Consider the following 24,892-nt stretch of genomic DNA (forward strand, 5'->3'; position numbering starts at 1 on the left):
TTGTGTTTTATTACAAGTGAGGAATGAGAACCAACCAATATAGTGGTTAAAATAAGAGTCTAAATCAGGTAGAGTGTTAGGATTATCTTTGTATTTCATGTATTGTGCTTAATTTATCTATTATAGGCTCAGATCTCACTGGTCTGTTTATTTTTTTTAAAGGAATTCTGTGTAGGCCACCATATGTCAACATCATTGTGAGTTAAAGAAAATAATGAGTTTATGCTAAGGTTCAGTGACACCACTTGGACAGTTCTGCATTAACATGTAACAATGTACAAAATGTATACAAATTTATTAGTATTTTCATACTGCAAACTAACACCTAAATTACGAAGTAGCTGACAATAGGGATGATTTTTACTTTCTATATATAATGTTTAAGAGATACTTAAACTTAATTTTAAAGCTCTGTAATGATTTCAGATGAGCCTGCAGAGTTATTAGTCCTTGCTTTCTTAAAAAAGTTCTCGATTATAGTAATAAGAATATCCTATCAGCTATTTAAATTTTTTTTTTTTTTTGAGGAAAAAGTGTGACCAGCTGGCAATTTGGATTTGAAATAACAAGGACAAAACAAGTGGTCTGTGCTGAAAATAGTTTGGTACATCTCTTGATGGAAAATCACCTTGGTGGATGGAAAACAACCCAGGTCTATAGTGATACACAGATAACCCTTGAACAATGTGGGGTTTAGGGACACTGACCACCCCCATAGTCAAAAATCTGCACATTACTTTTGAATCCCCCAAAACTTAACTACTAATAGCTTACTGTTGACCAGAAGCCTTACAGAGTACATAAAGTCAATTAACACATATTTTATATATTATATATATTACGTACTGTATTCTTACAATAAAGTAAGGTAGAGTAAAGAAAATGTTATTAAGAAAATCACAAGGAAGAGAAAATACATTTACAGTACTGTACTGTATTTATTGGAAAAAGTCTACATGTAAAGGGACCCATGCAATTCAAACCCGTATTGTTTAAAGGCAGCAATAATTTAGGCAAGTAAAAAAATTAGGCAGAATGAAGTTCTCATTAAAGATTTAGTTTGGTTCTTAGAAGTTATGGCAATTCCTGGTGAGTAATCTAGTAATAACTTACGTATCTTCCTGAACTAATTTTGCAAGACATTGCCAGGTATTAATTGTTGTAAACAATTAATTGTTGGTTTCAAGACACCTTCTTACTCTAAACTTTCGAAAGTTTCTCATTACCTGTGTATGTCATTTCTCCTTTAACAGTCCATCACCAGTCTGTCTTTTTTTTTTTTTAAGATTTTTTATTTATTTGAGAGAGAGAGAGCGAAAGAGAACGAGAGGGGGGAGGGTCCGAGGGAGAAGCAGACTGCCTGCTGAGCAGGGAGCCCTATGTGGGACTCAATCCTGGGACTCCGGGATCATGACCTGAGCCAAAGGCAGTCGCTTAACCAACTGAGCCACCCAGGCGCCCGACCAGTCTGTCTTTTAACCCTTTGTGTCACTGCTCCTCTGTATGAATTGCCAAAACTTCTAGGGTTTATTTTTACTTCTTTGTCTTTTGTGTGTCTTTGTTCAGTCTGGCCCCTCCGCCCTTCTCTCCTCCCTATTTACTTATCTAAGCCCTATAACACTTAAGATGCCACTTTAGTCAGACCTTTTGTGACAGTCTATCTATACATACTATCTATGCCTCATTTGTGCTTCGAGTTGTCTGTACCAGTGGTCACCAGGGTAGGAGTAACGGGACAGGATGCCAAGGATGCTCCACAAAGAAAATATTAGAACTTTACACATAAAAAAAATAAAAATTAGGATGAGATAAAAATATTTGCGAAGTTTTATAATGTACAAAATCAATTAGTACCCAAACAGAAGACATAAAATAATTGAGGGGGGTATATGCCCAAAATGTTTTCCTGATGAGGCAACTAAAAAGTTAGGAGACCACCGATCTATGCTATTAATCATATATCCCAAATAGTCAGGTCTGTTTCTTCATTTGTAAAGTTAGGTCTAGGATTGAATTAGATAACATCTGAAGTCTTTTTGTAGCTTAAATATTCATTGAATTAAAAAAATTATTTATTTTTAAAGATTTATTTATTTATTTGTCAGAGAGAGAATAAGAGAGAGAGCACAAGCAAGGGGAGCGGCAGGCAGAGGGACAAGTAGGCTCCCTGCTGAGCAAGGAGCCCGACGTGGGACTTGATCCCAGGACCCTGGAATCATGACCTGAGCCGAAGGCAGACGCTTAACCAACTGAGCCACCCAGGCGTCCCTAAAAAATTTGTTTTGAAAAAATTTCAAGCATACAGGAAAGTTGCCAAGTGTGGTATAATGAACTCCCATATTCCATCCACTTAGTTTTATCCACTGTTAACATTGTGCCACATTGGTTCTTTCTCTCGTAAATACACATATACATACATATCATTATAATTTTATTCAGAACCATTTGCTAGTAAATTACTGAGGTTGTGACCATTCACCCAAAATATGTTAGTGTGTGTCTATTAAGAACAAAGATACTCTTTCACATAACTATAGTATATTCATCAAACTCAATACTATATTATTATCTAATATAGGGTCCATATTAAAATTTTGCTGATTTTCCAGTATAAACTTTATAGCTATTTTTTCCTTAATTTGAGGATTAGGGGATGAGAAGTTTTTTGTCATGTCTCTTTAGTTGTCTTTACTAGAGCAATTTTTTTAGTTTTTGTCTTTCATGGCATTGACATTTTTTAAGAGTACAGGTCCTTAATTTTGTAGAAAGTCTCTTTTGGGTTTGCATAACTGTTTCTACTATACCTTGATTTTTTTCTTTGTTGTAGTTTAATTCTCTCTCTCTGCATACACATGTGCTGTGTGCTCATTTGTGAGTCCTTTTTCCCAAATTACATTGTAAATGCCTTGGAGACGGAGATGATTCATCCTCTTAATGTTTGTTCTTCACACTTCCAAGCGTGTATAATACTTGGCCTATAATAAAAATTAAATATATTCCTAAGTCAAAAGTTCTTACATATTCTATAGATTAAAAGGATGCTTTAAAACATACAGAGAAGGATATATCAGATTAATGAACTCCTAGTAATTAAGGAGGTCAAAGAATGCCATGGTAACAATGGAACTATTATTTTATTTTATTGAATCTTGGAGGAAATTGGTTACTACAGAGTGTAATATAATATGGGGCATGCACAGAACACTGTGAATCCTGTACTAATTGACATGTGTTATTTCTTTTCATCATTCCTCTGAGGAAACCCTTTGCAATAATGTTTGACCTCTTTTCCATATACAGAGTTCCAAAATAGCATTTGCATCTGACTGGTATTTCAGTGGGCAGTGAAATTAACATGAAAGATCTTGGACTTTTAAAAATATGTTTCTCAAGATCGGAAATATCTGAGGTTGTCAAGAAAAAATCTTTTATTATCCTTAACTATCCTCTCATTATCAACTAAACAGAGTTATAAGAAAGTGGCTCATCCTAAGTTTTAAGGGAAGCACAATTTAAAAGTTTTCCATTTTAAAGCCAGCGTCTGAAAAAATGCATTATAGCCTTTTAGAGGTTCTGATTTCCCCACAACCCATCACTTCTTTATGAAGGTCCATAATAAACTTGAATTTGTTATTTAGGATTATTTAGGATTTTTAAATCAGTAGGCTTTAAGGAACTCCCAGATCATTATTTTCTCTAGTTTTGATGAAGAACATGTAATATCCTTAGTATTGAGTTTCTTAACTCTTGTCTGGGTCAATTACTATCTCAGTTGATTCTTTATCTCTGAAGGCTTATTCTAACTCTGCATTTATCTGAACTTACTGAATCACTCTTCGTTACTCAGCACATACTTTAGTAGAGATATTCTTAGAGGAGTAACGGCTGACATTCTCCATATTGTGGTTTGTCTGTGTGTATGTGCCTGTGGATAACTTGGCAATCGCTTTCGCAGCGAATTAACAGTCAGTGTGGTTCAGCCAAAGTTTAGAGGAGTGAAATAACCGAAATGGGAGTTTTTTTGTATCATGCCAAGTGATACTATCCTCGGTTCTTTTTTACTGAATCACTCAGGTAGTAGGTAATGTTTCATTGCCTTGGAAGGTATTGAACACAAAATAATACAAAGCAAACAAAGAAAACCCAACAACCACCAACAAATAGGAAACATCGGGTAATTCAGATGATCTACTTTCTTGCCACAGTATGAAGCCAAGAACTCATCCTTGTAACTCAAAAATGTATGCTTATATCAGAATCTGATTTAGAGGATGAAAAATAACATCTCAACTATTTTTTCCAGGATCAGGTTTAATAGAAAACTGATCATGCACTAATCTTTTCACAGACATGACTTGGGAATATTTCATGTTCACTCTATTTTTTTAAAAAAATAGAGTTTTTTTTGAGGCATATTTGTACTACAGCAGGAAGAGACACTGTGATTCACTGAATTGTGTGAATTAAAGGATTGATCAAGGAACTAGCCATTGAAAATGATGGCCACTGCCATATTAGAAGTGCTTTGATCTTCTATTTTGACGTTGAATTTATCTTTAATTATATGTGATGCTATTTGATTATTACACACTTAGACTATTATAATGTGGTTTGTAAAATGTACAATAACCTCACCCATTTTTCTGTAGTTATGATTGCTTTGAAATGTTTTAGTTTCACTTAAATGAAAACTATTAGATTTCTGAATTAGCAGACACTTAACATGTAAAATATTTGGCTGTCAGGCAAAGTATGATTCCTATAAAAAAATAAGGATTATCAGTGTGCTCTGTTGGACCCAGTGTCCAAGTGTCCAGGTAACAAAATTATGTGTGATTATTATTTCTAGATCTATCCACTAACTGGCTGCTTGACTTTAGGCAAATCACTTTAGGACCTTTGAAAAATGAAAGCCTTACACTAGATGATATCCTGGGTTTCAACCTCTGAAATTCTATGATTCTACTTTGCTATGGTGTCTATGATAGATGTAATGCAGAATACAATAGAAATTCCTGACACATTTTCTAAAAGAAAGATGTTTTTAAAATAGTGCATGAATTAATGGTTTTTGACCTTGCATTTTGATATGGAAATGAGGTACTTAAAACAACAACAACAATGACAACTATGTGACTTTTAAGTCTTGCTAGGGTAGAGGGTAGTGGGTTGAGGGGCAATCCCACAATAAGGCCACAGCTGTAGAGAGAACTTTCATTTGGAATTTCCTGTATTATGCCGTTACCTTAGCCTTGAGGATATAACGTCTTTCTTTGAAATTGCCTGCTTTGCTTGCATTTACATGCCTACCCCTGAATTTTTCCCAGTGTAGGCTGTTATATGCCTCACCTATGAAATGTCCTTAAGTTTGAACCTGATTCTAATTTTCCAGAGGAAATTACAAAATGATTCTTTCTTTTCAAATGGTAGCCAGGTATAATGATTAGACTTTTAACACCATTTAATTAATTTTGTCACTGTTCCTAATAGGACAATCAGGCAAAAAACAAAAGCAAAAATGAATAAACAAAATCTTTTTTTTTTTTTTTAAAGATTTTTTATTTATTTATTTGAGAGAGAGAGAATGAGAGAGAGCAAGCACATGAGAGGGGGGAGGGTCAGAGGGAGAAGCAGACTCCCTGCCGAGCAGGGAGCCCGATGCGGGACTCGATCCAGGGACTCCAGGATCATGACCTGAGCCGAAGGCAGTCGCTTAACCAACTGAGCCACCCAGGCGCCCCAGAATAAACAAAATCTTTCAAGTCCAGTGGCTATTTAGAGAATATCATTAGGGAGCATGACATTTCAAATCCGATTTTGGCTTCTCTTTGTCATATGACCAGTTCTTTACCTGCTAAGAAGATGTCTTCTATGGTCAGAAACCTGCTAATGATAGCCAGGACCCTCTAGAAACGTGCATGGTAATAGGTCCATAGTAGAAGTACAGTAAATATTTAAGTGAATTGCAATTTCAGAAACATTTCCCAAACATAAACCTGAAAGATTTAAAAGACTGAATTAATACTTGAAGTTATGAAACTTCCTAACAAATGCTAGAATTATCTTTGTAGGAAAAATGAATTGTATTTTTTTCTTCATTTTTAATTGATGATGAAATTCCCCACTTTAAATTCTGATCTGTCACACACAATTACTGGACATGATTACTGCTTAAAAACTAAGCATTGCTACTTTGAGGTTTGTTTTTTTTTAAGATTTTATTTATTTATTTGACAGAGAGAGACAGTGAGAGAGGGAATACAAGCAGGGAGATAGGGAGAAGCAGGCTTCCCGCGGAGCAGGGAGCCCGATGTGGGGCTCTATCCCAGGACCCTGAGATCATGACCTGAGAAGGCAGACGCTTAACAACCGAGCCACCCAGGTGCCCCGATACTTTGAGTTTTTTAACTGAAGAATGATATAGTATGTTTTACCAATAAGTACTTTGGCATATTTTTAAGCTAAAAGCCTATAAATGTGTATAATTTGTAATAGTAGGTGATAGAGTGAAAAGCAACCAGAAAGGTATGATCATATAGCTGCATCTCAAGCTACTCTCTTCTTAGCTCACAGGCTATGGCTGTGTTAAAATTTTAGCATTTGTTTCTTTTCAGAGAGGGTGGGAAGTGAAGCCTTAAAATAAACCATTTCAAGGTAGTTAACTCTATGCCATATACTAATGGAGAAGAAAAGTAGTACAGATAAGTCAAAAATAGTAGATAATGATTGCTTCTCTTTATTGGTATAAAGAACATGGGAAAGGCCATTGGGAACAGGAGCTGGGTGGACACTTAAATCTGGAAAAACCATTGTTGGTGTCTTTTTTCCCCTGTGCTTCTGTCTGCAGCTTGGTCAGGATCCCTGGAGATGGAGCTTTGGGGGGCGGGAGGGGGAGGGGGAAGAGAGGGAACAAATCACTGAGCCTAAGGCAATATCATCTGTAGGTTCTCTCTCTTTCTTGTTTCCTACAGCTGGTGAATCTGGAGGGAATCCTCAGTAAAATTCCAGGTTAGATGATTTAGCAGATGGTTGTTCAGTACTCAGAGGGAAAAATGTTGATCTCTAGGAGCCAGCCTGAGTTTATGAAAAAATGTTATGGTAGATTAATCTAATTTCATTCTTCTTTGGAAGGGTTATTAGACTATTAATCACAAGATACAAGTGTCTGAATTTTTTGCAGCTTTATTTAAAAAGATTTTATTTATTTGAGAGAGAGAGAGAGAGTGCGCACAAGGGGGAGGATGGGGGAGGGACAGAGGGAGAGGGAGAAGCAGGCTCCCCACTGAGCAGGGAGCCTGACCCAGTGCTCTGAGATCCCAGGACCCCAAGATCATCACCTGAGCTGAAGACAGACGCCCCTGCAGCTTTTTGACATGGCCCATCTTGTTATCATTGTGGACAAGATGGATGACAGTGATATGATATGATAACACAATCACGTTGATATGCAACTGGTTGAACAACCATCTGAGAGAGTGTTATTTAATGGAAAAAGTGTTAATCTAAAAGGAAGACTCTGGGAAACTATAGGAATCTGTCTTCAGCTTCATGTTATATAATATATAAACAAAGAGTTAAAGGAAAATATAGTTGGCACACTGATCAAATTTGTAGGGGAAGGATGACTAAAATTATTAGGATAGAGACAGGAGTCAAAAAAGGTCCAGACATACTGGGATGATGGGCTTGGTCATGAAGATAAAATTTACTGGGGCGCCTGGGTGGCTCAGTCAGTTAAGTATCTGACTCTTGATTTCGGCTCAGGTCATGATCTCAGGGTCCTGGGATCGAGCCTTGTGTTGGGCTCCATGCTCAGCAGGGAGTCTGCTTGAGGATTTTCTTTCTCCCCCCCTCCCTCTACCCTCCCCCTCCCCCAGTCTCTCTCTCTTTAAAATAAATAAATCTTTTAAAAAAAAGAAGATAAAATTTACTGAGAACAAATTTCTAATGTAATATGCAATATTATGTATTACAGAATGGGGGAGAAGTGGCTTAGATGTAGGGGTAGAAAAAACATCTTCAAGTTAAAAACTCAATATGAACAACTTTATGTTCCTTTTGAAAAAACACAGTATGATCTTAGGGTACATTAATAGAATAGTCTAGAGGGGTGCCTGGGTGGCTCAGTCATTAAGCATCTGCCTTCAGCTCAGGTCATGATCCCAGGGTCCTGGGATCGAGCCCCACATCGGGCTCCCTGCTTGGCGGGAAGCCTGCTTCTCCCTCTCCCACTCTGCCTGTTTGTGTTCCCTTTCTCGCTGTGTCTCTCTGTCAAATAAATAAAATCTTAAAAAAAAAAAAAAAAGAATAGTCTAGAATAGGTTTGGTGATAGTTCTGCTTTATTCTATGTGCATCAGACTATTCCTTAATAGATTATTACACTTTAAGAGTAACAAGCTTCAAGGACATCCAGAAGAAAATGGCTAAAATGATAAGGGGATTTTTCATATAAGCAAACTAAAGACAGACAGGATCTTAGTCTGTAGGGGGTCATAAAACCATCTCCTAATATTTGGTGGGCAATCTCTTAGAAGAGTGGTTAGAATGAGACTCAGGCTCCAGAATGCAAGACGACAACCCATGGTTAGCTGTTATGTGGAAATAGATTTTTGGCTCCAGATAAAGAAGAGTTCTCTGGTCCTTAGAGGTGCCAGAAACGTGGAATGGATTGCATTAGGAATTAAGAAGTGAATTTTCCAGGGTGCTGCCAAATTACCTTCTGGGCCTGTGGCAATAGAAGAAATTTATTCATCAGATAGGGACTAAAACTAGTTGATTTTTAAGATGCAGTCTGACTTTTTTTGGTGGTGTGTTCCCTGTTTGTTTACAACCAATCTTACTCCCTGTCATTTGGCTAAGAAGCAGAGAATGTCTTTGACCATAAATTGAGAAGCAGGAGTCATCTGTTTATGTTATTATCAAAACATGCCTGTTGCTTGTGCAAGGAGCTTTATTCTTGTCTACTCACTCCTAAAACATCTTCCTGAAATTAGAAGGACTTAACATAGGAGTTTATAAGGGAAAATAGTATTGCTTCCAGGAAACAATTTTTGTTTATAATTTGACACATTTTGGTTAGCACCAAAACCAAGATGATCATGTGGCAGCTATGAAAAGATAGTACTATGAAATCAAATCACACAGCCACATCAGAATAACCAAGTTAATTGGTTTTGTTCACTCATTTGTTCTTTCACTCATTTCATTTATAAATATTTTTTACTAACCTGGTAAGAGCTGGGCATTGTTAGGTGTTGGGAAATTGATATATACTATAATTTCTCTGATGGAAAATCTGTTAGTAGACTCTGTGTCTTACAACTTGCTAAGAAACACTTTTGTTAAAATAATAAACAGGTATTACATTTTTTTTACTTTTTTTTGTGATGTAAACCACAAAGAAAAGTATAAAAGAACTGCTAGAAAAATCCCGTTTAACTGTATGTTAACTATTATGTATATTCATACAAAATCACACTTTTGTGTACATCATTGGTATTAACATTGCTTTGAAACTGAATTCTGAGATAGAACTTGGTTTTTCAGAGTTTTCTTTTATAGTGTCAGAGTTTTGTGTATTTTTTTCTTTTTCGGACTATTAATTTCCATGTTTTTCTTTGAAAGGAAAAATAAAATATTATGTAAAGGGTTTTTAAAATACATGCTGACCACTGTTTTTTGAGGAAAAATGCCTTTCTTGCTCTCTTGGCTAAATGTTTTTAGCCAGTTTTAATTTCAATGCGTAGTACTGCTAAGTAGGCAAGAATGATCTTGAAAAAAGAAAGCTTTTGAAATACGAAGCCAACAAAGGCATTGCCTGAAGGATAAGTTAATAGTTGAATATATTCACTGGTTACGCTGCCAAGTTTTATCTTTAATTTATTTTAATTTAAGAAGGTAAGTCTCTGTCTTTCATCTTAAAAGTATACCTATTAACATTAGCTTATAAATCATTATCACACCCAGGTAGAGGAGAGCAGTAGTATCTAGTTTTACAATTAGAAATGTAAAATGAGAAGCCGGTGCTCCTCTGTATGACTATAGTAAACAAGATTTAAGGCAGGGAGGGGTCCCCTCTGGTTGATCTTCAAGTCATCTATACATGTCTAAGACTGTTGCTTCTGCCAGAGTGTCTTTCTCTGAAGTTTTCCAGGATTCTTTAGCAAAATGTTAGTTCTTGCCCATTAGTCTTTCTGTCCCAGGCTTACAATCTTCTCTGACATTTCCCGTAATTATCTCAAGACTGTAGAGAAATGCGAGAGATAGTTGTATGTTCATGTTCATAGCAGCATTATCCACAATAGCCAAAGGTGAATCAACCCAAATGTCCTTCAGTGGATGAATGGACAAACAAAATGTGGTGTATACATACAGTGGAATATTATTCAGTCTTAAAAAGGAAGAAAATTTTAACATATGCTACCACATGTGTGAACCTTGAGGACATTATGCTGAGTGAAATAATTAAGTCACAAAAAGACAATTAGTGGGGCGCCTGGGTGGCTGAGTCGTTAAGTGTCTGCCTTCGGCTCAGGTCATGATCTCAGGGTCCTGGGATCAAGCCCCGCATCGGGCTCCCTGCTCAGAGGGAAGCCTGCTTCTCCCTCTCCCACTCCCCCTGCTTGTGGTCCCTCTCTCACTGTGTCTCTCTCTGTCAAATAAATAAATAATCTTAAGAAAAAAAAAAACTTTAAAAAAGACAATTAGTATATGATTCCACTTATATGAAAGATCTAGAGTAGTCAAATTCATAGAGACAGAAAGTAGAATGGTAGTTGGTAGGGGAGGGGGAAGGTAGAAATTAGAAGTTGTTTAATGGGTGTGGAGTTTCAGTTTTGCAAGATGAAAAAGTTCTGGAGATTGATTCCACAACAATGTGAATATACCTAACCTACTAGATTGTATGTTTATAAATGATGAAGATGGTAAATTTCATGTAGTATGTATTTTACCACAATTAAAAAAAGAACTTTCAAAAATACTTCAAAAGGCTAGCTAAATAAAAACATTCCCTTTACATTAAAAAATTTAAGATTGCAGAGAAATGAAAAATAACAAAAATAAAAACAACAAAAAAATAGTCCTCTATCAAAACTGACTGGTTATCAGATTAAAGGTTTTTGGCTTTGACCTTCAGGATTTGGGCTGTAAGACAAACTCAGTAAAGGATATAGCTTAGTCATTTACTCTGCATGTCCAAAACTGAACTTGGGATCTTTTCCTTACAAATTTGTTTTTGTTTCCTCTGTCCCAAGTTAGACATATGCATGTCAACCCATGTGTCTTTTTTCCCTTTACTCTCCAGATACTAGTGATGGCCAAGTCTTGCTTTTAATGTATTTTTCACCTTTCTCTTATCTGCTTTCTCTGCATCAGTGGTACAATTTATTCGTTCAGGTAATACTTGTTAGCAGCTACAAGGTGCCAGACTTGGTTCTGGTTGATTGGGCTATAGCAATGAACAAAAAAAGGTCCCTGCCCCCATGGAACTTGCAGGAAAGACAAATAATAAGGAATATATCTGTGTCAAATAAATTATGTATTATTTTAGAAGGTGTTAATGCCATGAAAAAAGAAAAAGGATAGGAAAGGGGGTTTGGGAGTGTGTGTAGGGGGAGAGAGTTGCAATTTAAAAAATGGTGGTGTGTATAGACTTCATTGAGAAGATGAAATTTGAGCAAAAACCTGAAGGGGGTAAGGGAATGAGCCATGATTATATCTGGGGAAAAGCCTTACAGACAGGGGGAAGAGTCAGCACAAAGGCTGTAAGATGAGAGCATGCCTGGTGAGTTCATGGAAGACCAAGGAAGACAGTACATCTGGAGTAGAGAGAGCAAAGGGAAGAGTCCTGGGAAATGAGATCATAGAGGTAATAGTGGTCAGCTCATATAGGGTCTTTGTGGGGCATTTGGATAATGGATGTGTTGAGCAGTGGAGAAATACCTGATTTGTATTATGGATGAGTCATTCTGGCTGCTGGGTTGAGAGTAGATTGTATGAGCAAGAGGTTGAAACAGAGAGACCAGATAGAAGGTTGTTGGAATATTTCAATCAAGAAATGAAGGTATCCTTGATGGAGTGGTTGGTGGTAGTGGTTGATAGAGGTGGTGAGATTAGGTTAGATTCAGTTAGATTAGTTAGATTTCTTCATCAAGAAATGAAGGTATCCTTGATGGAGTGGTTGGTGGTAGTGGTTGATAGAGGTGGTGAGATTAGGTTAGTGAAGATAGAGTTGATAGGAGTTTCTAATAGATTAGACATCAGGTATAAGAGAGTCAGTCTAAGTTTTTTTGTCCCAAGTTAACTGCATTTCCCATCAACTGAGATGGGAAGGCTGAGGGTGGAACAAGTGTAGAGGGAAGGTGTTGAATTTTTGGACTTGTTAACTTGAGGAGTCTATTTCATATCCAGATGGAGGTATGGAATAGACAGATATATGAGTTCAGAATTCCAGTGGAAATAAATTTGGGAGTCATGTGCAAATATATGGTATTTAAAGCCAAAGACTAGATGAAATCTAGAATGAGTAGGTAGAGAAAAGGGACAAGAACTGAGCTCAGGGCTCTTCAACACAAAGATATCTAGGTTGGGTTAAGGTGGGGGAAGAAAAGAAATTGATCAAGGAGACTGAGAAGAAGCAACTGGTGAGATAAGGGAGAAATCAAGTGTGGTGCCCTGGAAGGCAAATGAAGCACATGTATCAATCGCAGAGAGAGTGATTCATCATTGCCTTGGTTTAGATCTTCATAGTCATTTATTTATTTTTTTAAAAGATTTTATTTATTTATTTGACAGAGAGAGACACAGCGAGAGAGGGAACACAAGCAGGGGGAATGGGAGAAGGAGAAGCAGGCTTCCCGCCGAGCAGGGAGCCTGATGCGGGGCTCGATCCCAGGACCCTGAGATCATGACCTGAGCTGAAGGCAGACGCTTAACGACTGAGCCACCCAGGCGCCCCTAGATCTTCATAGTTATTTAGGTTATACTGTATACTCTCTCTTATTCTGTTCTCAAACCCTTCCATATACCCTATCCTTCTCTGCTTTGTCTTTTATCAAAGTGTTCTTTAAAACAAACGAACAAAACCACAAAGACACATAAACACAAAAGAAAATGTTACTCTGTAATTAAAATTTTATCAGGTAATTCCCAGTTGTCTATGAAATCTGCACTCCTTTTCATGATACAGATTTTTATGATCTGCCATCTCTGTTTCTCTAGTCTCATCTCTCTTCCCTTTCTGACTCTCACACTATCTCCTGCCTCTTCTCTCTTTCTGAATACATTGTGTTTTCCTACCCTCATTCCCAAATTCACTTATCAAAAGCCTATATATCTTTCAAATCTTAACTCAGGCATTACCTTTGGGTGAAGTGTTTTCTGTAGCACTCACTTCCAAGCAGAATTGACCACCTCTTTCCTTGCCCCAAGTTTCATCAGTAACATACTATTCTTAAGACCCTTAATAACATATTATTGCTGTTATTTATTTTCTGTCTCCCTCATAAGCTTTGTGCGTACAAAAATTATTCCTAATTTCTCTCTCTATCCCCAGACTCTAGCATACATAATGTGTAACGCACACTGTTACCAAACAAATGCTTGTTAAAGGGTGATTTTTTTTGCTTTAAATAGTCAGTTTGAAGGAATTAAGTAAATGAGGAGGAAAGTCTTCTGTATTCTTATTTTAATATTAAATACTAAAATTTAAATTTATTTTATCAATTTATTGAATTAAAACTTATTTTATAAATAATATTTAAAATACTGTTAAATAAACATAATTTATAGATAATTATTTAAATTTATTAACAAATATTAAGTATTAAAACTAAATATTAATATTGACTGCCACATATTTACCATTTCTGGTATTCCTCATTATTTGCATAGATCCAGGTTTTCATCTGGCGATGTTTAACTTCATCCTGAAGAATGTTCTTTAAGATTCCTTATATTGCAAACATGCTACAATAAATTCTGAGTTTTTGTTTTCCTGAAACATTTTTTAATTTTACTTTTATTTTTAAAGGACAGTTTTGCTAGATATAGAATTCTAGGTTGACAATGATTTGTGTTTTTTCCTTTTAACACTTTAAACCCAATTGATATTGTTCCACAGAAAGTGAGCCTGGTTTTGTCTTTTTTCTTTCTCTGCCTCAGTTTGGATAATTTCTATTGTTGTGCTTCAAGTTCAGTGATCTTTTCTTGTGTCTAATCTGTGATGAATTCCATGAATGCATTTTTCACTTCATATATTGTATTTTTCATTTCTAGAAGCTCTGGCTCTTTGTTTTGTTTGTTTGTTTTTGTAATCTTTTATTTCTCTCCTTATTTTTGTGTTTTCCTTTACATCCATGAGCATGTATGTTTTATAGTCTTTATCTGCTATTTCCAGATCTTTGTCATTTACATGTCTGTTTTATTTTCTAATGTTTCTCCTATATATGGGTCTCATTTTCTTGATTCTTTGCATGTCTGACAATTTTGGATTAGATGCTGGATATTGTGAATGTTTTGTTGTTGAGTGCAGAATTTTATTGTCTTTCTGTAAAGACTGTTAGGCTTAGTTATAATAAGTAGTAAGTTAATTGTGGATCCGTTCAATTCTTTTGAAGTTTCTTTTAGTGTGTCTAGAGTTGTCTTTCCTCTAGGGCAGTGGTCCTCAAAGTATGGTACCTGGACCAACAGCATCATTATTACCTAGGAACTTGTTACAAATGTAAATTCTAGAGTTTTACTCCAGATCACTGAATCAAAAACTGTGGGGGAAATGCTTAGCAGTCTGTGTTTTAACAAACCCTCCAGGTTATTCTGATGCACTCTAACTTTTAAGAATCACTACTCTAGAGCTAGTTTAGGTTTGCTGCTAGTGTGTGGCGCCCTCCTGGAGTCTCTTTTCAATGCTCCAGATATTTATCCAGGTCTCTACTTTAGCTGGTAAAATATCACATAGCATTGTATGAGTTCTGAATATTATTCCGATTACCACTCATGATACTTTGCTTGGCTTTGTGGCATTTGCTCTGTACTTGTGCAGCTTAATTTTCACCCATAGTCTCAAGAGGACCTCTGTGACTTCTTGAGCTCTTGTCTGCATAGCTCTCTTCTTTTTAGTACTCTGTTCTACAGATTCCATCCCTTTCTTCCTCTTTAATGTCTGAGCTCTGTCACCCCAATTCAACAATACATCTATACTCTGCTTAGGTTAGCATTTCCTGTGTTGCATTCCAGAAAGTACTTCCAGACAGACATTTTGGGGACATTTTGGAGACTTGTTCATTTCCGTGCAGTTAGGGATCACAGTCCTCCACTGACTTTTGTCCAATATGTGACAGTAATTCTTTTATGTATTTTGGTTAGTTTCTCACTGTTTATAGCAGGAAGACAGTCCCAGTTACTCTGTTGTGGCTGGAAGCCAGGTACTTATTTTTTATGGTCCTGAGGTCACATGAAAGCTAATTCTATGAGGCAAATGAACATTGTTTTAATTTCTTCACATTATTTCTGGCACTACTAGAGTGCTATATGTGCTGCATATTAGACACTGTGCTAGGATGGGAGGATTCAAACCTAAATAGGTTAGGGTCTTTGCCTTCAAAGATCTCATAACCTATGAGAGAAGGCTGACTGTCAGCTTATGATAAAGGCTCTAATAGAGCAACATGAAATTATATGAAGATTGTGGACTTTGAAATAAGATAGGCTTCATTTGAATCTCAACTCTATGACTTATTATTGTGCTGTGTAACCTCTCATAGCTTTAGTTTCTCATTCTGCAGAATGGAGAAAATACTTGTAGCACTGTTGAGAAAATGGAAATGAAATTCTTTTATAGAATACTTGGCATGTAGTAGAGGCTCATTAAGTGTTTGTTTCTTTCTCCTTAGAATAAATGTAGGACAGAGGAGCAGTTAATTATTATTGCAGAATTCTTCTGGGAGGAAATGACAATTAAATTGTGTCTTGAAGGCAGAATAGGATTTTGATACCTGTTAGATGAGTTCAAAGGACATTCTACTTTAAAGGACCTGAATGAGCAAGGGCTCAAAGGTGTAAAAGGTGGGGAAGTCTGAAAATAATGCTTATGGAAGTTAGCATAGTCCAGAGCCTTAAGAAAAGCAGTGTGGGTCTTAAAAAAAGAATCCTAGTAGTAGGAAAGTAAAAATAAAGAAAAAAAAGAACAAACAGAAAATGTAACCCATAGTAAAAGTATACTTCCTTAGGCCATTCCTATTTACTGCCGTGAGTAATAAGTCTGGGAAGGCCTGTGGAAAATTCCTGTGGGTTGATATTTTCCTAACCACTATTCAAAACTACTTTAAGTTGATATTCTAAGCTGATCATTTCATTAATATTAAACTCTAGAGCATGTTCCCAAGTTTCCAAGAGTTTGCTGAATTGTTTTTCTCTGTTATCTGTTTCCTTGGGTTACTTCCATTTTTATCTTTCTTGTCCAGTGAAACTTGATTCCCTAGGTTTTCTCAGTGATTGATAATGTGAAAGTACTGAAAAGACATTTCGTAGACTCTGGTATGTCTTTCTGTGTTCACATTTAGTAGGATTACTGTCAAGGATTTAGTAAAATATATAAATAATATATTCTACATTTCTTTTGGTAGGGGATTCTAAACTTAAGTATTTTATTTAATTGAGGTTAAGATTGGTTGTATGAGATTTTGATTTTTTTTTTGTTTTAAATTATTATTTTTTACACTGCTTATTAAGAATCAGATGGCTTCCTGGGTTAGGTTTGCTTCATTTCTCCAGTGGGTAACTTTTATCTGGCCTTTAGGTGTTTATTCAGTTATTGTTTTCTTTGGTTTCTGAAGCTCTGGAATATTTTAGAAAAAATAAGACTCATGGAGAGAGCTGTTATCCCTGAAAATGGTAAGACCAGAAATAGACAAAAACAAAACTCAAATATCACCCTTGAAATGTGGATTTCAAGTTTTAAAAAGTCCTTTGCCTCTCTCTCTAATACCAATCATTTATAAATGTCCCTCTCTTTCTCTGAGATACGTTCTCACAAAAAAAGTCCTTTTGTGTTTGTATGAGAATTACATTGATTTCATAAGTTAAATTGAGGGGAATTTACATATTTCCAATATTGAGTTTTCTCATTCATGAAAATGGTTTATTTCTCTATTTATTTAGGCCTTTTTCAATAATTACAGAGTTTTATCTCTGAAGATCTTGTATATCATTTATTAGATTTATTAATGGATTTTTAATAGTCTTTAAATATGGGAATTATTTTTTGTTACACAGATTGGTTGTTGCCTCAGAAAATTGATTTTTATATATAGATTTTGAGGCCAGCAAAGTTGCTTTACTTGTTTCTTAAAATGGTTTATACATTTTCTTAGATTTTCCAGGGAAAGAATCAGATCATATGCCGTGGCAATTTTTCTTTTCCTTTCAAATCTCATACTACTTTATTCTTGAAAAGAAGTGATGATAATGGGACCTTGCTTTGTTCCTGACTTAAAGAGACTCCTAACATCATTTTTCATGTTAGGAAGTTTTTCTTTGTTGCTGGATTGGCATTTTTTAAAGTAGTGAATCAATATAGAATTTAAAATTTTTTTTATACCTACTGAGATAAATCATGTGAATTTTCTTTTTTTATCCTGTTAATGTAATAAAATATGTTAATGGATTTTCTAGTGTTAAACAATTCTTGTATTCCCAGACAAACTCTATTTAGTTACTTGAAAATAATATATTGCTAGATTTTTTTTTTGTTAATATTTTTGTTTGGGAATGCCCTGTGACTTCCCTTTCTAGTATTATACATTTTTGATCATAGAATAAGCTTGGAGGCTTTTCCTAATTTTCTAATATCTGGAAAAATCTGTGTAACATAGGATTTATTTGCTGAAGGTATGGTAAAACTTACTTTATATGCTTTGTACCTGGTGAAGTTTTTAGGTGGGAGGGTTTTTTGGTTTATTTTATTTATTTATTTATTTAAAGATTTTATTTATTTGAGAGAAAAAGGGTGTGAGAGAGAGCACAAGCTGGGTGAGTGGGAGGAGTGGTGGAGGGAGGAGAGGCAGACTCCCTGCTGAGTAGGGAGCCCAGTGCAGGCGCATCCCAGGACCCTGGGATCAGGACCTGAGCTGAGGGCAGATGTTTAACTGACTGAGCCACCCAGGTGCCCCTGTTTGTTTTTGTAGATTAAAAAATCTTAAGTATAACATACATATGGAAAAGTGTACCCATCATAGATGTACATTTCAATGCATTTTCACAAACTGAACAAATCCATGTAACCATAATCCAGATCAAGAAACTAAACATTACTAGACCCCAGGGATCTCTATTGCATGCCCTTTCAGCCACTGCCTCTCCCCAGGGGAGACCACTACTCCAATTTCTAAATTGTAGATTGGGTTTTGTTTGTTTGTTTGTTTGTTTGGTTTTGAATTATATATAAGTGGAATCATACAGGATGAATTCTTTCGCATATGGCTTCTTTTACTCAACAGTATATTTGTGAGATTCATCTTGTTGTTTTGTGTAATTATAGTTCATTCATTTTATTTGCTGTGTAGTCTTCTATTGCCTGAATAATCATACAGTAGAATACACTACATTTATTTACTTGTTATACTATTAATGGATTTGGGGGTACTTTCCAATTTCTGGCTAATATAAATAGGGTTGTTATGAACATTCTTATATATATTTTTTGGTGAACGTATTTACATGCCCCTTTAACCTACATGTTAAATTATACAGTCATTGGCTTTGCCTTTGTTCAGCTTTAGTGGTTTAGTGGTTGCCAATTAAGTTGTTTAACTAATTTACATTTTTACCAGCTGTGTTTTGAGTTCTGATTGTTCCACATTCTTATTGGGGCTTGGCATTAATTTATTTTACCCATTCTAGTTGGTATGTTGACTATCACGGGATGCTGTTAATTTGCCTTTCCTTGATGATTAGGTACATTAAGCACCTTTTTCATATGCTTATTGGCCATTCGTATAGTCTTTTTGGTAAAGTGCCTATTCAAGTTTTTGTCTGTTTGGATTGTCTCCTTTTTTCTTATTGACTTATAGAAGTTCTTTATATATTACAGATACGCATCCTTTGTTGGATATATGTACTGCAAATAGTTTCTTTTATGGGTAGTTTTAAAATTAGTTTTTAAATTTTCTAATAGTTATTCAAGTTTTGTTTCCTTTTGAGATTATTTTAATAATTTTTTCTGTCAGGTTGTTGATTTATCTGTTTTTAAATCTATTGATATAAAGTTTCAATTCTGGAAAATTATTAGTCACTATCTCTTTAAATATTGTATATACAAGCATATATGAGTACGTGTGAGTATTTTTTTTTTCTTAAATTTTTTTTTTTTTTTTAAGATTTTATTTATTTGCGAGAGAGACAATGAGAGACAGAGAGCATGAGAGGGAGGAGGGTCAGAGGGAGAAGCAGACTCCCTGCTGAGCAGGGAGCCTGATGCGGGACTCGATCCCGGGACTCCAGGATCATGTCCTGAGCCGAAGGCAGTCGCTTAACCAACTGAGCCACCCAGGCGCCCCTAGAGCTTCTGATTTTTAAAAATAGCTTCATAGTATATAGTAATGTTATGTAATAATTTATTTACACAGTACCCTATTAATAGGCATTTAAATAATTTTCAGTCTTTTGCTATAACAAGCACAGCTACAATGATGATAAATTCATAAAGTGGAATTTCTGGTCTCATAAATCCCTGGGCTGGTACAGTATTAACTTTTATGTTTATTGTTCTGTTTTTAATTTTTAAAATCTTTTAAAAAATGAGATATAATTTGTATACAATAAAATTCACCATTTTAAGGGGTTCAATTCAGTATTTTTTCAGTATATTCAGTGTTGTGCAGCCATTACCACTATCTAATTCCAGAATATTTTCATCATACCTAAACAAAACATAGTACCTATTAGCAGTTTCCTGCCTTCCCCTGGCCCCTAGCAACCATGAATCTACTTTCTGTCTCTGTATTTGCCTACTCTGGACATTTCATGTAAATGAAATCACACAAAATGTGGTCTTTTGTGTCTGGCTTCTTTTACTTAGTATAATGTTTTTAAAGGTTCATCCATATTATAGCATGTATTTATGCTTAATACCTTTTATGGCCAAATAATATTCCATTGTGTGGGTATACCCTATTTAGTTGATGGATATTTGGCTTGTTTCTACTTATTGGCTATTATGAATAATGCTCCTATGAATATTTGTGCACAGATTTTTGTGTGGACATATGCTTTCAGTTCTCTCCAGTCTGTACCCAGGAGTGGAATTTCAAGGTTATATAGTAATTCTATGTTTAACTATTTGAGGAACTATCAAAGCGTTATCAGCTGCACCATTTTACATTCCGACCAGCAATATTCAAGGGTTCCAATTTCTCCACAGCTTTGTTAACACTTGTTATTTTCTTTTCTCTTTTTTAAAATTTTATGGCTGCTGTCTGAAATTATTGTGAAAATGTATCTTGTGGTTTTGATTTGCATTTTCCTAGTGACTAGTGATATTGAACATCTTTTCATGTGCTTATTAGCTATTTGTGTATCTTCTTTAGTGAAAGGTCTATTCAGATCCTTTGCCCATTTTTTAAAATTATGTAATTTAGCTTTTTATTGTTGAGCTGGTTACTAGACCCCTATCAGATACATTATTTGATTATTTTCTTCCATTTTGTGGATTGTCTTTTAATTTTCTTGATAGTGTCTTTTGAAGCAAAATTTAAAAAAATTTAATGAATTCTAATTTATTTATTTTTCCTTTTATTGTTTGTGCTTCTGGTGTCATATTTAAGAGTTTATTGCCAAAATCTGAGGTCCCAAAGATTTACTCTATAGTTGTAGCTTTTACTTTTAGGTCTTTGGCCCATTTTGAGGTAATTTTTGCAAACAGTGTCAGGTAAGGGGCGAATTTCATTCTTTTGCATGTGGATATCCAGTTGTCTCAGAATTATTTGTTGAAAAGACCATTTTTCCCCATCAAATGATCTTGGCACCCTTGTTGAAAATAATTTTGACCATAGATGTATGGGTTTATTTCTGGACTCATAAATCTATTCCATTGTACTGTTTACCTGTCCTATGTCAGTACACTGTCTTGATAATTGTGACTTTTTAATAAGTTTTGAAATAGGGAAGTGAGTCCTCTACTTTTGTTCTTTTTCAAGATTGTTTTGACTATTCTGATTCTTTTGCATTTTCATGTGATTTTTAGGATTAGCTTGTCCATTTCTGTAAAAAAAAAAGGCAACTGGAATTTTGAGCAGAATCTGTATTGAATCTTAGATCAAATGGGGAGTATTGTCATTTAAACAATATTAAGTATTCAAGGGCGCCTGGGTGGCTCAGTCGTTAAGTGTCTGCCTTCGGCTCAGGTCATGATCTCAGGGTCCTGGGATCGAATGCCACATCGGGCTCCCTGCTCGGCGGGAAGCCTGCTTCTCCCTCTCCCACTCCCCCTGCTTGTGTTCCCTCTCTCGCTGTGCCTCACTCTGTCAAATAAATAAATAAATAAATAAAACAATATTAAGTATTCAAATCCGTGAACATGGGTTCTCTTTCCTTTTTTTTTTTAAGATCTTTTAAAAATTCTTTTTTCTTTTTCTTCTTTTGAAAGAGAGTGAGAGAGAGAGCACGAGGAGAGGAGAGTCTGAGGGAGAAACAGACTCCCTGCTGAGCAGGGAGCCCAATGTGGGATTCGATCCCGGGACTCTGGGATCATGACCTGAGCCGAAGGCAGTCGCTTAACCAACTGAGCCACCCAGGTGCCCTAAAAATTCTTTTAATAATGGCTCTTGCCACTTTTATTAAACATTGTGCTGGAGATTCTAGCCAGAGCAATTAGGTAAGAAAAAGAAATGAAAGGCAATCAGTTTGGAAAAGAAGTAAAACTATCTCTATTTGCAGATTACATGATCTTTTATATATAGAAACCCCAAAAGAATTTTCCCAAAAAGAAAAAAAAGAACAATTAAATAGATGAGTTCTGCAAAGTTACAAGATTCAAGATCAATAAACCAAATTAGTTGTATTTTTATATACCAACAATGAAAATGTGAAAATGAAATCAAATGGGATGCCTGGGTTGCTCAGTCAATTAAGTGTCTGCCTTTGGCTCAGGTCATGATCCCAGGGTTCTGGGATCGGGTCCCACATCGAGCTCCTTGCTTAGCAGGGAGCCTGCTTCTCCCTCTGCCCGCCACTCCCCCTGCTTGTGCTCTCTCTCTCTCTGATAAATAAATAAATAAATAAATAAATAAATAAATAAATAAATAAAATCTTTTAAAAAAATGGTCAAAAAAAAAGAAAATGAAATTAAGAAAATAAGTCCATTTACAATCGAAAGAAAACAATAAAATACTTAGGAATAAATTTAGCCAAAGAAGTGTAATATTGTTCTCTTCTGACTTTCATTTTTCACCCCTGGCATTTAGGGATTTTCCTTTATTAATTTGACGCTCATCTGTGTTTATAAAACAAAAATCTACATATATATTATCTAACATTTCTATATGTTTAGAGAGAAGAGAGAGTAACTGTATATGTGTGTATGGTTGGAGAGTTCTAGGTTATATCATTTCCCCGTATTACTGGAAATTCACCAGTAGATTTTCTAGGTATAAGTAGTTTTTGGTAGCTTCAACCCAATTATAAGAGAAAGGTATTAAGCAAAGGTATAAGTGCAATGGAACAAAGTAATAACAAAGCGCTAAAAAATATGACTACATGAAAAATTTAAACATCTTTACATTCGAAGAACTTTAAAGGCCAACAATAAAGAGGTAGAAATATTCCTAAATGTATGTTGGTAAAGGGCAAATATCTTTCTATATGAAGTATTCTTTTAAATCAATGAGAAGGGGAAAATGGTAACCTGTAATAGAAAAATGGCCAAATATATTAAAATAAGAATTCATAGAAGAAGCACAAGTGGCTAATAGAGAAAAGAAAAATATTTAGCTTCATGAATGAAATAAATGCAAATTAAAATAGTGACATGTTATTTTTTGCCTTGCATATTTTAGAAAAATATGATACTTTTTATGGGTGAGTATGGAGTGAAACTCAGATAACTAAATAGTGGAAATGTAAAATGGCATTACATTTGATAGCACTTATAAAATTTGATATATTTATATAATTTAAACCAGTAGTTTTACTTCTTGGAATTTATTCTGAAAAAATAATTGTCTTTAACATGGATTAAGTATGATTATGTTCATTTCAGCATGTTTAATGGCATAAATTTGGAATCAACAGTACAGAGATGGTTAATTGCACACAGTAGAATATTTTACCATTATTAAAATTCATATTTTAAAATATGGACAAGTTCTTCATATAATGTTAATGTTAAGTGAAAAATTGCAAGATACAAAGCTATATAAAAAGTATGATAACAGTTGTATAAAAAACAACCATCATTCACACAACAACCATCAAACATGCACACACATATACATATAGAAAAAGAAATACCTCGTCATATTGACAGTGACTGTCTTTGGGTGATAAAATTAAAGTTGATATTTTCTCCTTTATATAGTTCTGAATTTTCTAGATTTTCACAAATAAATATGTGTTGCTTTTTTAATTAGGAAAAAAGTACAGTATTTATGAATAAGATGTTTTCACACAGATTAAATAGATTATTATGGCATGGTGAGAATTTTTTCCATATGGCCCTGGGATTTTCTTCCTTTAGTTTATGAGTGCTGACAGTTGTGAACTGGTTTGCTAAGTGATAGGAAGCAGCTTTGAAACTTGAGGTATTTTAAATCCTAAGGATTTACAATGAAGAAAATGCTTTGGCAAATAATGTCAGTAAGTCCTGATATGTATTGCTAACTTGTCACCAGTTGGGTTAACATCTGTGTAATGATAACTTTGTTATTCCTCCCCCTTTTATTAGTCTCCCATCCCACCCTTCACCAAGCCCATATAAGTAGTTCAGTGTTGCAGTAATAACCACTTAGGGCCATTTGAGTAGCTCTCTCACACCAACCCCCTTCCAAAACCTATCACTTTTTCCTTTAAATGTTATATTTTATTTCTTGTTTTGAATTTTTTTAAGATTTTATTTATTTATTTGAGAGAGAGAGCACCAGTGGGGAGGAGACAGAGAAGCAGGCTCCTTGCTGAGTAGGCAGTCCAATGTGGGGCTTGATCCCAGGACCCTGGGACCACAACCTGAGCCGAAGGCAGACGCTTAACTGACTGAGCCACCCAGGTGCCCCTCTTGTTTTGAATTTTTAAATGGGATTTCCTTAATAAGCAGAACCATCTTTCTGGTCTTAGTATCATGGTCTCTTTAATTATAATGGAGTTTTTATGTTGTATCTAGAGTGGAAGTCTGAGTTAATTCAACCTCATTTTGCATCTCCTGTGTGCCATTGCACTGATAGTAGGGATATAACAAAGAATAGATTGTGATCCTTGCCATTCTCTGGTTCCCAGTGGAGATTTTATTTTGTAGTATGAGTTGGGGGGGCGGGCGCGGAGGGGAAGGGCGAAGAGAATGGCATGGTAAGTAATTAAAAGAATGAACTACTCTACAATTTACTTATTTTTTAACTTCTCAGGATTCTGATCTGTGAAGTAGAAATAATAGTACTTTCTTCCATCACTATTTCCTTGTATTTTTCCCTTTTCTTCGTTGAACTTTTTACTTCTGAGACTTCATGGTTTTGTTCATTTATTCACAATAATATAAAATCCTGGAGGACAATCACTTGTCTAGTTTACTCATACATGTCTAGCATCTAGCATAAGGTCTGCTACATAATCATTCCCAATGTGTTCCTTCTCCTGGGAGCAGCCTTCCCACATACCTATACATAACTCATCCTCATGCTTTATTTAGTTCAC

At 35.3% G+C, this 24,892-nt stretch overlaps 1 protein-coding gene across 6 annotated transcripts in view; it reads left to right on the top strand.

The window, feature by feature from the left end:
- RAD51B (RAD51 paralog B) overlaps positions 1-24,892 on the top strand; it is a 561,771-nt gene that overhangs the window by 127,587 nt on the left and 409,292 nt on the right. The gene's annotated exons all lie outside the window — the stretch shown is intronic.

The sequence above is a fragment of the Halichoerus grypus genome, chromosome 8, assembly GCF_964656455.1.
Source record: "Halichoerus grypus chromosome 8, mHalGry1.hap1.1, whole genome shotgun sequence".
In the NCBI taxonomy this organism is placed as follows: Eukaryota; Metazoa; Chordata; class Mammalia; order Carnivora; family Phocidae; genus Halichoerus; species Halichoerus grypus.